Raw genomic sequence first — 14,661 nt, 5'->3', positions numbered from 1 at the left:
ACAGTTTGAACGTTCTACGTGTAATTAAAAAACTTTTTTTTTAAATTTATTTATTAATATAAGGACGTTGGATTGGGAATTTTGAGCTGGCCTGATAATATTCCACTTGCTCCTAACACAAAAAAATCCTATTGAAACTTACTTCAGGTTATAATTTAAAAAAAGCCCAATGTTATTTCTTCATTAGAACTTTGTGATTCCTCTTTTTGGTTCTTCTTTGTCCCTCATGATATTTTCTTAGTATCTGTTCCCTTTTTGCTGCCGGAATGGGGACTCTGCTTCTTCGTCACAGTAACTAAAACGGCAAGTTGAGGAAGGAAATGACTCGAAATACAAACCATTGTAATGTCATCAATCGTTTGATATTTTGATTGAGGATTTTGATTTGGTGGAGCAATGTTCCCCTCGGCATGTTTGTACTGAAGCCCAGTTTTTTTGTTCTCCTTCCGATGATGATGTTGTTGTTTTTGTGTGTGTGGTCGTCATAGTAGCTAAATTGTCCGTGTTATTGTAGCGTAGCCTGATTTATCCGCTTTGCCGTCACTGTCATGTTCATTTCATGCGGACAAAAGCGAGTCGAGCGGCTAACACAAACAACACGTGGCCCGGAGGCCTCATCAGCAACATCAAAACATGTCCGCCGTGAATAAATCATCTGTTTGATTCATTGGTTTTTAATGGGGGCAATTAATTAAGCAATGGGCCAGTGACAAAGAGAGCGTGGATGCATGAGGACAAGACCATTGGCAGCATCGTAAAATCTTCATCAATTTCCACAGGCCATGTTTGAAGCCTGTGGAGAAAGAGAATTCAATTAAAGTAAAATTAAACAGAAATCAAGTCAAATTATTCACCGTTTAGAGATGCCTGACGTATAAAACACATTTTCATTTTCATACTCCTCTTTAGATTTCATGCTTTCAGATGCATGCTTTTTATGTTGGCATCCACCTGATAATATTGTGTTTGATTGATTATTAGGTTCCAGCGCTAAAATGTGGGGGCTTTCTTGAATCTAGCTGAAAAAAAAACTTCAATTTTTCTGAAATCCGGCATAGCACGTCCACCTCACGGCGCAGAGGTCGTAGGTTGGAATTCGGCTCCAGCCTTCCTGCGTGGAGTTTGCATGTTCTCCCCGTGCCTGCGTGGCTTTTCTCTGGGTACTCCGGTTTCCTCCCACATTCCAAAACTTGCATGGTCGGTTGATTGGACGCTCTAAATCCGTGCTCCCCAACCAGCGAGCCGCAGGCAACATTGAACTGGGCCACAGATGGTAAAAACAAGAAAAAAAATTGCCGTACTTCCAGTTTCTTGATTATTCAAGGCTGAAAAATATTTTCATTTGGAAAGTAATTGGCTCCTCGCCGTTATGTCCATCTATTATGGACTCTTGACGCATGTCAAGATACTAATTTTCCCAGTTGCATTTCGCTAATATTAAACCCACCAGCTAGAAAGATAAGCAAATGGATCAAGAAAAAAATCTTGATAAAGCATTGTGGTGAGTTTTAGTAAGGCACTGCTAATGTAGTTGCATAAAAATGTGGCTTCATTTTTATTGCAATATCTCCAAAATACCCCTTTTCTGTACTGTGCGATCATACATGTTATAGCTGCTCTGTGCTATCTGTTGACGATATTAAGCGACATAAAAATACACAGCGGATGTGCGTTTGTTGTTTTAGCATTTTATTAGTCAGGCAACACACACTTCCTAACCCTCCTGAGTTGACACTTGAATGGAACACCAAAATTATGGCTTTTTTTCTTCAATCTGGGACCACAAATTTGTTTTTGTTTTTGTATGACTAACAAAAATGTGCGTCCTTTATTAAAAGTTGTATTCTCTTTTTAAACTGGCAACACAAATAGAGCTTCTTTCTTGGCTGTTTCTTGGATGCGGCTTCTTCTTTCTGGAATCCGACACTAAAAATGTGGCTTGATTCTTCTATTTGCCACCAAAATCTAAGCTCTTTGTTGAATCTGGTGCCACCAGAATGCGGGTTCTTGGATCTGGTAGAACCAAAATGTTTGTTCGTTCTTAGATTTGGCACCCAAAAAATGGCATCTTTTCTTCGATCGAACATCAACATTGTGGATTCCTTCCTAAAGCTAGCACCAAATATGTCACGTTTCTTGGATCCAAGATCAAAAGTTTGATTGTTTTTTTTCTTCAATCTAAGCCCAAAAATAAGCTATCTTCCTTGTATCTGGCACAAAATGTATTTGTTTTTTCCCCCTTTGAGTCCAGTCCAAAAATAGGTGTTGTCTCATGGATTCAACACCAAATATGTTTTTTTGTTTTTTTTTGATCCAGCACTGATATGTTGTGTTCTTTCCTGGAACAGGTTCCTAAAGTGTATTCTTAAGGGTGGCGTTAACGCAATTTCAAAAGCTGTTATTGCCCGGTGCAATTTCTCAATGATGTTTTTCATGTTATATTAGCATTGCTAAGTTATTGTTAAGCTCCGATGTCCACTATGACACTAATGAGCTCCAGCTGTTGTTTTTCCTCCCCGGTTCGGTTGCCGTCATGCACGTTTACAGTTTAATGTCTCTCATCGAATTCTCCTCAAGCACACGAAGCCCCACGGCTCGACTGTAGCTTTAGCGCCGGGCGGCTAACAGTCCCATTAGCAGGCAGGTGAGATGAATGACTTTCCCCCCCAATGAGGCTCCTGTTGACGCGGGGCCTTAAATCAATGGCGGCTGGCAGGCATGGAAACAAAGCGCCTGCCAGTCGATGCGCCTCGGAGACGCCGCTTTGACTTGGCTGTGCGCTTTAATATTTTATCAGCAACACTTTGCTGGGAAAATGTTGCTCTGTGTAGAGGTGGTGCACACCGTTACTTTAGGCCTTTATGAATGCCCAACCATGTGTTAGACATGCTAAGATTTAAGGTGGAGACTTAATTCATATGCTAATGTCTGCGTAGTCAGTGTTTCAATTGTTCATCATGTTTGTAACCCTCACCATTCACTCGAAATACAGGTCGGGTCAAAAATGAACACACAAACCTTTTTGGATTATTTAACTCCAAAAATTGGTTCGAATGAATGAATTTTTGTTTTGTGGGTTATTCATTTGGCCCAACTTTTTGGTTTGAATGAATAACCCAACAGAGTGTATATACTCTAAAAACAGTTGGATCAAACAAGGGTCCGACTCTTATGCGTCCCCGAATAGTGGACGTCCTTTTTTGACCCGTAATTGGGTTCTTTTTAATCCAACTGTTTTCAATTTGACCTAATTTTGTTTAGTTTTTTTGTCCTCATTATATTTCCATTGAAATGGTAAAAAAATACATACATTTTGACAAACTACAGATAATTTGATGTCCAAACCATTGCGAAAAGGCACCCGACTACTGCCTGTTTGGCTGCATAGCAACTAGCACCAAATATCGACAAGCTTGTGCCGTGGTGCTGTCGCCCCGGTGCCGCACAATTTAAATGTAGTGTGTAAGCGCTTTAGCGCTAGAATAACCCTCAGTCTATAACAGTCTTAGCTTTAACACTAATTCTGATGTCTAACTTTACACCGATCCTATCCCAAGACTTTAGGGACATGCGAGCATCAATCAACCCTCTTCCGTTCATCTTTCCTACCATAATCTTTCCATCCAACTTCGTCATCTGTTCAACCATCCTTTGTTCTTCCATCATCCACGCATTCATCCAAAGTCCCATCCTTCCATCAATCATTATTAGCCACTGCTTTCATGCATTCATTCAATCATTCATTCATTCAGCCACACGCATTCAAATGTTTGACTGCTCATCTGTCAGTCCATCCAAGATAAATTATTGATCCACTTTTCATCCATCCATCCATTATCTGTTCACTCATTCTGAACTCACATGCTCCTGTCTTCTCAACAACCCATGCATCCATTTTGAATCCATCAGCCTCACATTATCTGTTCACCCAAACCCCAATCTGCCTTCTTCTCCATCCATCCATGCATCCATTCATCTGTATTTTCCAAGTGGTTGCAGACATAATAGGCGAGCGGCTCACATCACATAATGGTGGCGCATCGCCTGCGACAGTCGTCTGTCGTCTGGCTGGCCATTGTGCTCCATTCGTCACCATTACGGCCGGATGTGATTTCCATGCGCGTCTTGCTTGACATTTGCAGACAAACGGAGCCATTAGTGGCCAGCCTCGGTACAAAACACCTTCAACTCATTCACAGCACACTCACACACACACACACACACACACACACACAATTTTCAACTTCCATCCAGCCTTCTGAGTTTGTATCGCTCATCTATCCATCCATCTGCTGCTGCCCATCCATCCATCCATCCATCCATCTTCATTTACTCTTATCATCCATCCTTCTTAACTTCTCTGTCATCCATCCATCGTCTTTAATTCGATCTGCAATCCACTCATTTGAACCTCTATTTAATTTACAGATGTCATCCATTAATTTGAAATGAAACCCATTCCTGCATCCATCTTTTTTTCCATCTATTACCCAGCCATCCTATCTTCTTCCACCATGATCACACTTAATTTAGACTCACTAATTCATCCCCTGCCCCGTGACTGGCTGGCGACCAGTTCAGGGTGTAGAGCGCCTTTCGCCCGTAGTCAGCTGGGATAGGCTCCAGCCCCCCCCCCCGCGATCCTGTACAGGATGAGCGGTGTGGATAATGACATGACAATTCATATCCAGCCATCGTCCATCCATCGATCCATCCATCCTATCAATCTTTTCCTTAACGTCCGCCAATTCATCAATTCATCCCATCTTCCGTCACCCTCCATCCATCCATCTTGACTTCCATTTATTTGGGCATCAAAGTGTTACATGTATGTTGCTGTCCATTCATGTGTCCATCATCCATCTTTCATGTATGATACATCATTCGCCTGCCTTAACATCCATCCATCCGTCATGTTTTCATGCTTGTATAAATGTTCATACTTTGTGTATTACTAAATAGTGTATACTCCCATCTTTACTTTTAAATACAAATATTCCTTCTACTGTACGCACTATCAATGTGTGACGTTGCATGTGGGCTCTTCATTTGGCAACTAATCGGCTTCAGTTGATAATTAGAAAAGAAAGCCATCCCGGTGCTAATGGGGCATCAAGCATTCATTGCCTGCGTTCTTGTTGCTGGCAGTCGCTATATCACTTTACACCGATTCCCCGTTGAGCTGTGTTACTTACGTCTTACAATTGATGCTTAGTTCCCGCGTGGTGGCTTCTCTGCTGACATGCTCTGTATGCTTCATTCCCCTCTTTGGTGCACTTGTTACAGAGGCTGGCTGTAGGACTTCATTCGAGCCTCGGATGAAGAGCTTTTAGCGACAAAGTTAAGTGGACGCCGTCAATAGAGAAAAACTTCTATAGCTGGAAAAAGTTTCAGGCGCCAGGTTTGGTTCTCCTTTAAATGCAAAGCGACGGAGGGACAAAATGCTGTCAATCAAAGGCTGTTTCATGAGTACTTGCTATTCCCGACTGGTCCCTGGCGGAGCGTGAACACATTGCTGAGCGGACCGTGAATAGATGTTTTTTTACTTTGGACTTTCCATATAAAAAGGTGTTTTTGGGTAGGGTGAATGTGAGGTCGGCCTATTTGTCAAGTCTTTCAATTAGCAAGTCTAACAGGTCCCTGTGTGTAGGAAATGTGTAAATACCAGTGTTTATTTTCCGGACAACTATCTACGTTTGAAAAAAGATATGTACAGAGTGTGTACTTTTTAAGTGTTTTCCTTAGTGAAGGAGTTACTCTTTTTTTTTTCCACATATCTGTAGTGTAGTGTAATATCTGTATTTCTATTGAAGTAGTTCTACTTAAGTGAGTACTTTTGCCACTTGTGATAAATCCTCAGTGGCAGTGACTCTCGTATACCTCAATGCTCTCCGATGTAATCGCCTTTGCTTTGCACCTCAGCGTGAAATGACTTTGAGTCCCCATAAATGACTCCTCCCTCTCTCACCATACACACACGACGCAGACACACCACACAGTCATCCCCCCGCGCCTCCAATCCCCTACTTGCAGTTCCCACCAATGGCTCGCTGCCTAATTGTTGTTGGCGAGGGGCCGGTTGTTGAGGGAAAAGTGATTGACACAGCGATTGACACGGTGTCAGTGGCCCCTTTGCTTGGAATCGTATTTGTAACATGATGTGGAGGGAGAAGTGAGTCCTTCTCATGACATTTGGTGGCATTTAACGGGCGGAATACGAACGAGTCAGCAATGACGCCAAAGGTCGTAGCATGCCAGGGAGTTTGCTCTGGATTTGTGATGTTTGTCACCGCTAGAGTGTGTGTGCGACCGCTAACACCAGCCTGGAGGTGTCTCATGTGGAAGAAGCGCAGACTATCAAATACATCTCCCTTCATATGTGTGTGTCTGCAAATGAGAATACATTACATTAACATTATGTGTGTGCGTGTGTGTGTGTGTGTGTGCGCGCACAGGGGTGAGCATGTATGGGTGTGAATGGACATGTATGTTTTCATGTGTGTGAAAGAACAGGCATGTATGAATGGACTCACGTGGGCTCAGGCGTATGAACTGGCGAATTTCGTACTGTTGTAAGCCTCCTTTCCTGTATTTGGGAATACGGCAAACATTTCTAATGCAGACCCCAAGCGCACCGCATTTGGTGACAGAAAGCAGACTAGACCTTAGACCAGCTGACAACCGGTCTAAGTTGTGGCACAACAGCGCAAACACCCCTTTCTACTTGCACCTGTCTATGAAGATGTAGAACATATGTTTAAATTTTGCGTATGTGAAGACACAGACAGGTGTTTATGTCACGCATGCACTGTATGTGACGGACTACAGTTTACATTATTCGTATGTAGATACTGCAAATGAATACAGTATCTGTTTGTGTATTTGCAGATATGCAACTGCGTATAGCAGGCGTTATTAATACAGTACAGTAAGTCGTACTTGGCTTCTTAAGTGCAATTAAGGAAGTTTTTAGTTTGTCTCCAAAAGAGGCTGCTGTAGGTGTTTTCTTGACAAAGGTGTGGATTTGAGGGCGCACACGCACGCACGCGTGGGTACAGATAAACTTTCTCGGGTGGTCTAGCTCCTCGGTGTCGTTCTGCTTAATTAATGTTGTGCCATCTGTCTGTCTCCTGAGGAAGAGGACCTCCAGCTGCTGCGTTTCATTTCGCCTGTGCGCACTTGTGTTTTTGTGTGTACTTTTGGCTGTGAGATTCAGGCGACATATTTGTGAAGATGTTTGTTGTCCAGTGGAAAAGCTTGCAAGTCCACATTGTCCAGTGAAACGCTTACATGTGCGCTTTGTAAAAAACATGTGTAGTATTTCCAAATTGTTCAAAGTGCAGCCTGTATATCTCAATTGTCCGATAAAATGCGTCCGTCTACATTGTCATCAAAAAGCCCTAAAGTCCACGTTGTCTTTTTTTTTATCTGGTGTTAAACCAAAAGCCTTTTAAAATTGATCTTTATTTTCAACTCTATTTGCTGAATCGTACTTTATGCAGGCAAAGACGCTGCTACACTATTGACCACAGAAACGAGTGATTAACGAGACGAATTAAACATTCTGCCCGCACTTGAAATATGGACGTCAAAGAAGAAGAAGGCACGCGCTGCAGTGATTTAAAATGCATAATAAATAGCTCATAATATATAATATGCTGAGCTCATTTCAATTATTCTTCTTTAAAGTCCTGCCTGATTATGAATGGACATAATAAATGTTTGTATTGAGCCGTCCAGTTTAGTGGGATTTCGTAGTAAAAGGAAAACACAGTAAGTAGTAAAAAAAAATGGACTATTTTTGTTGGCTTCGAATTTATGGAAAAATATAAAGTGTATTTGAACGGTCAAATGTGCGTTTGTGTTCCGCCTGCACTCAGCTTGCTCCCATTGTCATTTTGTAAGATTTCATCATAATGGCATAATGTTTCAAACGTATTTAGTAGAAATTGTAATTGTTTTCCTAAATTTCCTACAAGAATGTATTCTCTCAATTTAATTGGAAATATTTTTATTTCACAGGAAAAATGTTGCGAGCAAATGTGCTTTGTTTATGGGTTAAATTAGTTGGTTGTGATTGTAATGTACAGTGAAATTTCATTTAAATGTAATGCACTTTAATGATCTGAATATTGATTGTTAATGATTTTTGGTGAAAACCGTGAAAATCCACTTGGGACAAACAACTCAACACACAAATATAAAATGACAATACTAGCAAGGTGGTATTGTAGGCATGCGCACCCGGGTTTTCCTGACCGACTCGATTTCAGCTCCTGACGTTGCTAACTTAATTAACCAACTTAAATCCGTGCATTTCACAAGGTACTGTCTTTGAATTGTACCATATCCTTTGTATCCAGATATGTATCGTATCGTATTTTTCTCAAGAGAAGTCCAAGCATTGACCCTTGAGGTACGCCACAAGTCATGGCCATTCGATCAGATCTGAAATTGAATAACAAAATAACTCCTTCCCTCCAAGTTGGACCTGCACCTTTTTAGGACTGTTAAATCTAATCTTACATTGCTTGTTACTGTTATTTCTCTAAAATATTCAACCCAATAGAGTGCAGTATTTCCTTGAGTGTCATTCATAATCGATCAAGTAGGGCGTAAAGCAGGAGTTTGTGTTTGACTGGTCTTGCAGTTGTTGGTGTTGCTCCTGTTTTTTGCATCTTCTCTTCTGTCCATCGGGCTTTCAGCGTACTGCTGTCAAACAAATCACGTCGTGTCTCTCACTTCGCCACTCGCGGCTCCTTTTATTGTTTGTCCGTCACTGCGATAGGCTGGAACGTCCTTGATGCCTCGCGCATTCGCCAAGGACAGCGAGCCAGCCGCGAGAGATAGATTGGAAGACCTATGGCACTGTCAACGCTATGTTGGATGACGTCTGTTTGTCTCCATTTCTATGCACACGTTCATTTACTTGTGTTGCTCTTTATCCTGACTTTTTTTTCCCTCCTGTATCGAACAAATTATACAGCTTGCATTGTGATTTGCTGATCTCATCTGCACTGGTTGATGAATAAATGATGACAGAAGATTAGTCGCAGCCTTGGAAGGTCAGCATGAACTGCAGCACGAGTGCAAACATGAACAGTGAGCATTAACCTTGAGAGAGAATACAAATGTGTGAAGTGACAGCCCGCGTTTAAACATTCCAATTGATACCATTTAAATCCGAGATGTTTTCTGCTCAAGACCCAAATTAGGAATTTGGTGTGTAAATGTACAAATTCATGTTTAGAATCAGTGTTTATGCAAATGGAAGGAAATGAATAATTACCAGGGCCTGACCAATGTGGATGTTTTGAGATTGCTGCCAATTCTGATATTTGGCTGAATAAAATTGCAATGCCTGATTAATTGGCCGATGTGAATTACAGTCAGAATATTTGACTGATTTACAATACTTTGTCCATTAGTATTTCTTTGACTTTACAACAGAATGAAAAATCTGCCTATTTTGGACTAAATTGACGTCATTATCCTTGTCCTATGATATATTCTGTTAATGTTTAAAATCTATATATTGGCCGATCACATAAGAAGACTATCGAGGTGGAAGGTGTTCTACAAACGTGCACATCACAGCGGTGACGTGACTTCCTTGGTCAAGTTGAGGTCTGCTTGCAGTTCCTTACTTCTCTTCCGTTTGTATACGTTGATCTCCTGCTTGCTTTCACGATGCATACAATACAATACATGTTTATTCATAAAGCGCTTTCACGAGAACGAAGTCACAGGCCATGCGTGTGGAGCTGCTTTCATTGGCCGGGAAGTAAGTCGATTGTGTGTACTCCCACAACGCTGCTGCCTGCGCTTGTCTACAAAAGTACCAAAAGAAAGAAAACATCCACCATGCACACACTTGTACTTTGTTCGGTTGTTACGAGTGCGTGAATGGACACAGACATTTACATTCTATGTGAAGGGACTAACTGATAATATTATGAATGTCAGATGTGTTTACAACATGTGTGTATGCTAATGGACAGAAGAGGATTATGCGAATGGAGATGCACATGTCACATGGTGTTTCAGTTCTAGTGGGAGTTCTATCGGAACTGGACCAGACAAATAATAAACAATTGTTTCCTTGTGTTGCTATGGAGACACACAGTGGGAGTGTTTTAGAAGAACAGCATTATCTGTCCATTCGTAAGCATGCACATGCATGTACGTGTGCCAATTCACTTGTGTCCATGTTTTTATGTCTTATTTACAACATGAGGACACGGGAATGTGCTTCCATAACCGGGAGCAGCCTCAAATTGGAATTGCTTCAAGTTTTATGGTCCACCAAACAGTGCAATGGAAGAGGAGGAAGGGAGATGAACTGAGAGTGACAATCACACACACGTGCACACACGCACGCACACGCACTATTGTTGAAAAATTGGAAGGTTTTTTTTTTCCCCCCTACTTCTTCCAACTGCTTCTCATTTCCACACTCGACGTGTTCCTCCTGACTGTCTTTAATGGGTGCTGGTCCACAGTGCGAGTGGCAGCGAAGTTGTGCATGTCGTCTAAATTCTTCTGAGCGGCTGATGCGGCGTGCAAAGTGTGTCGGAAAACGTAGAGCATGTGTTATAATAGTTAGGGATTTTTCATTTGAGTTGGTTTTAATATTATTTTTCTGAATTCAGTCTTAATTTGTTTTTAAAGCAGGTTTGTTAAATGTTATATTAGTTTTCATTTTGTGGACAATGCTTAATTATAGTTTAGATTTATTAGTTTCAGTATTAGTTTCAAGTATGGATTATTTGTTGAGTGCAAGATTTTTCTGTTGGTTTCATTAATCTAATAAATGTTTGTGCAACACAGCTGCGAGGCTTTTGTTTATCTGTGGATTTTATTTTTAATTTACATTTTTTCCCTTTTTCTGCTGGATTTCTTACCTCATTCTATACCCCCACCTCCACATTGTACGTTGAAAGTATAGTGTATTTAGTGCTTTTTAGTGTTTTTAAAATATTTTGGGGGATTTCTGCACAAGAAAAAAAAGGCCAATGCATTTCAATGGGCGTCAGTTACATGAAGATTTTCTCTATTTGCTGGTCAGCGAATAGCGGGGTTGACTGCTTGTGTTGTGTGTACGTGAACGCAAGATCTTTAGATTATGCGTGTGCGCATCTCCAATATGTGTGTATATCAATGCACTAACAGAACATCATCTCAAAATGCATTTAATAGTTTTAAAAAGTATATGTATATGAATATACGTGGATGTTTTCGTGTATGCATTACGGAGATTTGTCACGTTAGCCCCAGCGACGTGTGAGCACCTTCAGCGAACAATAAGCAGAGTGGCAGCTCACACTTTTGATTTCCAGCAGGCTGAGTAGAATTCAAAATGTGGCTATGTCCCTCTGTGTTTGTTTTTTCCCATCACCATCCTGTCACCTCCATTTTCATATTGGTGGCCTCAGGGGTGGCCTGCCTTGTCTTTTCCTGACATGCAAATGCTTGCCTGGTTATTTACGGAGGAAGTAAAAAAAAAGGTGATGGCAGCTGACCTTGGCATCACTTTAAATTTTCAGCATGGAATGAAAAGCGGGCTTAACAGCTTTTGTGCGATGTTCGAGGCACAAACAACATGTTTACAAGCAGTGTAAATAGTTTTTAGTCAGAGGTTGCGACATGTCACAACAGTGGTTTTGTCTCACAAATCCATCAATGATTTTGGGGTGGGCAGTATCCACTACTCTTAGCAGATCTCTATATCTGTTATGAAGAAGACAAACATTGTTACTATTTTTTTAGATAGTTTATTTGCATAAATTGTACAAAAATACCTATTAATTATTCTTAGTAGTACTTGTCAAGTGTGTAACACATGGATGATGTGTATGCACTTCCTTCTCAGACACACACACACACGTACGTTTTTTTTTTTCAACACCTCCTCCCAATAAATTTCAAACGTTAATCTTTATGTATGCTGCGGCACGTTAACAAATACGCAATGAGCCATAAATGGCCCGGGGACCGTAGTTTTGGACACTACTGATCTAATCATATCCCTTTCATTTGAAACTTAACCCCAACCCTCTAACACTGAACACAAACTCCATCCCAAATTCCTTTCCTAGCCCAAACTCCCAACCTGTTTATCTCAAACCTGGACCTAACCTCCTACCCCGAACATGAACCCAAATACTTATCCTAACCACACCCCCTGACCTCTAATATTTCCCTTAACTCCCAACAATAACCCCTTTAATCCTGGCACCTAACCCCAAACAATATAACCCAACCCCTAAAGTCGAAACACCTGACTCATTTAACCAAACTCCCTCTAGTCTCATCTAAAGAACGTTAACTTTTTCCTTAAGATATTTCCTCCATGCTGCGACAAATGGGAAAGTACAAAGTATGGATTATTTATTCGACTGACAAGCAGTAAATGAGTGATGGATAATAACTTAAATTAGACTTTAAAAGATGTTGCCACTTCCACCACAATCCTATTAACTTTCTATCCTATTAACTTACTCTTCGTGTTCTTAATTTCAAACCTGAGGACATCACTTTCAGAGCAAAAGTCTTGTGCAAGTTCTCTGGACGATTCCAGTGGTTATCTTTATCTGGGAGTAGGAGGGAGACGTCGCGCAACAATATCAGGCGGCGGCAGCATGTTTAGCTGAGGCTTGTAATTGCTTTGGGACGAGCTCTAATGCTTCCTGTGGAGGTGGGAGGTTTTCTTCTGGTCTGCTAAGAGGCCAATAAGACGGATAAGCTAAAGGGGCGGGCTGGACTCTGAGTAAGTGCCTGGTCTAATTTCACAGCGATATAGCCCGCTGAATCGTGTAGGTGTGTGTGTTTCTTGAATAAATGGATATCTGTGTGGAAATACCGACAAAAACAAACAGGAAGTGCTAGAATTCGTAACTGACGCCATTTTAATGAATGTAATTTTTTTATGCAAGGGAAATAAAGTTGTAATATTATATAAAAGAAAAAAGGTTACCTTATGAAAAAGTTATGTTATGTGGGATACAGAAATAGTCTTAGTTGTAAAAAAAAAAATGGTAATGACGCAAGAAAAAAGTTGCGTAATTGTGAGGACAAAGACGTAATATAAGATTACATTTGTAAATTTGCGAGAACAAAGTTCTTGGAATTTTTGAGAAAAAAATTGTAACATGGAAGAAGAAATTTCAGAGGTTGCAACAAAAAAAGTACTACTGTCAAATTTTAATAATCAAAGCGTTTCACATTGTCATGTGTTCGTAAATTGCATATTAATAAATACATGCAATGAACACATTTGCAAAATGTCTCCGCACTTGTAATGTTCTAATAATGAAATGTCTTACTACAGTGAATCTATTGTTGCCTGAGGCGCTGTCTTGACATTATTGTAAAACTTTCCAACTTAGTGAATTAGCATAGTCAGCAGACAACAACGCTGCCACTGCTGCGGCTGCATCCGCATACCTTAAAAATAGACCTGGCTCTCCGCCTCTCCTCGCTCACCTTTCAGAATGTGTGAGTGTCAGCACCACACACCTGCTGAGGCCACACTGAGGTGTTTGTGTGCTACACACTCCTGTCTATTCATGCGTACTGAAGGTCATAGAATACCGGATTTTCACGACCATATTAAAAGGCGAGTCTCAGTGACAAGTGCGATTTCTCAATCCATCAAACGCTTCTGTATCCGAAACAAACAGCTGGGCAAATTCTCCTTTGAACACGCCAGGTTCCCTCCCGTCATTGTCAGTCATGCTGCGGCGCGGCCCCTCAGATATGATGGCGGCTTTTTCTTGAAAGCTTGAACAACAGCGCAAGCAGACACGTTGGCCCACGCATCCACAATCCACTCACAAATTGTGGCATAGCTCGCCCTGCTCTGCCTCCCAGTCTTAATAAAGCGTCAAGCTGCGTTCGCCGTCTGTCATCCATCGCTCCCACGCAGCACGCAACTTAACTATGCCCTGTTTACACCGATGTCCAGCGGTTGGAGTTCCTTTGTCAAGCCACCCGGAATGATAGAAAGCTCCGAGTTCATTTACTTTACTTGGTTTTTCACAGCGGCTTTGAGATGGTTGTGCATGGAGTCACAGAGCAACAAGGAGGCTCACGCATGGAAAAAAAACATCCGGGCATTTTACTTACGCCTCAATCAGCAACTCATTTTCTCCTCATCCATCCAGCTCTTTGGTTGGCATGCTGGTCCCCTTTTTTTCTCTACAATGTGGTTCACCGGGATGTCGAAAGTGAGCGGCACCTCGTCCAAGTTGGTTTTGTGGCTGGGCTGGATGCGTTTGTCGGCAATATTTTTTCCTGCAGTACAATAAGTAGATGGCCACCTTTTCTTTGTAATCCGCCAGAATTTGCTGTGCCATGGTCGTCTTTGCCCGGATGCATAGATGGCGCTGTTTCATAGAACCAAAACACCAAGATGGCCCTCCGTGAAAATGTTCGATGTTCAATTCGTTTACAAGCGTTATTGCCCTCTGCCGAAAAGTGACTGTAGAGACGTTTCTCCCGCCTGTTCTTTGATGATTGATCCATTACTCGAGTTGTGTTCTAACTCGGGCCACCTTGCCTTGTTTCCACGGAAACTCAGCTTCAGCATCTTGACTTGGCGAAGCTTGTCTTTCTGCTTCACCAACACAGTGGATCTTGAATTCTCCCACGGATGCTCGA

This window comes from Idiotropiscis lumnitzeri, chromosome 8, assembly GCF_059441095.1.
Source record: "Idiotropiscis lumnitzeri isolate Australia: NSW breed Sydney's pygmy pipehorse chromosome 8, RoL_Ilum_1.0, whole genome shotgun sequence".
Classification (NCBI taxonomy): domain Eukaryota; kingdom Metazoa; phylum Chordata; class Actinopteri; order Syngnathiformes; family Syngnathidae; genus Idiotropiscis; species Idiotropiscis lumnitzeri.
Note: the sequence above shows the minus strand (reverse complement) of the source record.